A 2,197-nucleotide genomic window follows, 5' to 3' on the forward strand; every position below is an offset into this window, starting at 1 on the left:
AAGGGGACAACTAAAGGTGTGCTCCATTCCTGTTACTTGTGGTGTTTTCAGCTGGATTAGATCTTCTAAATCCATTTCGTGGAAGAGTCTTCATTACAACCACCTCAGCAGTTATCCCTTGTTGTTGTTATTGTTCCCTAAGAGAGGGGTTGCAAGCCCTTAGCGCAATGGGTCCTCTCCTTGTGCTGTATGGTCCCCTGCAGTCTGTGCCCTGTCGTCCTCCCTCGTGAGGAGTATTACTAAAGGATCTTGGAGTGATTAAGAGGTGAGCACACTGTAGCTTTGGCTCACGCAGGGCACCCAGAGGTAGGAGCCCAGAGCAACGTATGCAGTGTGACCCACGGGGCGGGGAGCCAAACGAGCTGTGGACCGTATGCTGCTCTTGATTAGAGGCAGGGGGAGGCGGGTCTAGGACAAGGTAACTCTCCCAGTGCGCAAGCCGCACCTGAACCTAGTCAGGCCACTGCCATGGACTCAACCAATGTGCAGTGGGATCTAGCCACTGCCAGGCTTGACCCCCGCCCCACTGTACGTCTTACCAGACTCTGTGCCTCCATTGGCATCCAGGGGCGGCTGGTGACATTTGAAAGTGGTGGGCGTAAACTAATTTGCATATTGCACCGCAGCGAGCGCAGCGAGCGAGCCCTAACCACCTTGCATCCATCCATACATCATTCATGCATCCACCCATCCATCCACCCACCCACCCTGCATCCATACATCATTCATTCATGCATCCACCCATCCATCCATCCATCATGCATCCACCCATCATGCATGCATCCATACATCATTCATGCATCCACCCACCCATCCTGCATCCACACATCATTCATTCATGCACCCACCCATTCATCCATCCACCCATCCATCATGCATCCACCCATCATGCATGCATCCATACATCATTCATCCACCCATTCATCCATCATGCATGCATCCATGCATCCATCCATACATCATTCATGCATCCACCCATCCATCCTGCATCCATACATCATTCATTCATGCATCCACCCATCCATCCTGCATCCATCATTCATGCATCCATCCACCCATCATGCATCCATCCACCCATCATGCATGCATCCATCCATGCACCCATCCACCGAACAATCATTAATGCACCCACCCTGCATCCATCCATCATTCATGTATTTTTATGACCATATAAAAATAAATGATGGACTCTAACAAGCCTTTAGGATCGATGTTGAAGGATGTGCCAGTTTACATATTACATCACCCCTACCTTTTTATGCTGGAAACCTTCTACCACCCATGTATTTGCCATCCTGTAAGCCCTAGGTATGTACTATACAAATTCAAATACAAACATACACCAACATGCATGCAATAATAAATGCATATATCATGCTATTCCGCCTCTACAGTTTGTTAACATTTTGAAATTTTAAAGAAAAAGAGAGATTGAGACGGAAAGAGTGTCAGGAAGAAGCTGAGGCATAGTCAGAGAGAGAGTAGCAAGCAGGTTCAGAGCGGCGTGGAGCAGTAACGGGGCGGGGGGAGACAGGTGGCAGAGGGGAAGAGCGGCACGGAGCTTTAAAAACAGAATAATAAAGACGAGTGAGAAAAAAGCTAAGAAATAAGGGAGATGTGTTGAACTGAGAGGGTAACAAATATGGGACGTGGTAGACGAAGAGACGAGACGACTGGAGTAATGCACTAAAAACACACACTCTTACCTTGCTGCCGGTCCCGGTCCGCGCCACCTCTGGGCTCTGCTCCCCACACGTCACAGGCTCACAGCGCCCTGGCCAATCCTGGCGCCAGGGGCACAGGTACCCTCTCGCCCGCAGCACGCCCATTAGGGCTTCTGATGCGCAACGCCGCAAAAACACAAGTGCGCATGCGTAGGCAAAAATTTCACCCTCCGTCCCCACGCATGCGTACTTGTGTTGCCGCCTGTACGATCTCAATGAATCAACATGACGCCCGCCCGGCGGTCTGACGTCATGTTGATTCATTGGCATGATTGTCATGAGGGAGCTGTGGGCGGCGTTGGGCAGGGGAAGGGGCTACGCTCCCACTCCCCAATGGACGAACCGCGCCTGTTGGCATCCCTCTGTGCTCTTGTGTTTCTGCAGCTTAACCTGGTCTGCCGCTTCCTGGAAGCAAGCGAAGAATCTGTGGGGTGCTGTGGCTGCTACTTTGGCATACAAGCCTCCTCCCTTAG

This window comes from Lissotriton vulgaris, chromosome 1_1 (genome assembly GCF_964263255.1).
Source record: "Lissotriton vulgaris chromosome 1_1, aLisVul1.2, whole genome shotgun sequence".
Taxonomy (NCBI): domain Eukaryota; kingdom Metazoa; phylum Chordata; class Amphibia; order Caudata; family Salamandridae; genus Lissotriton; species Lissotriton vulgaris.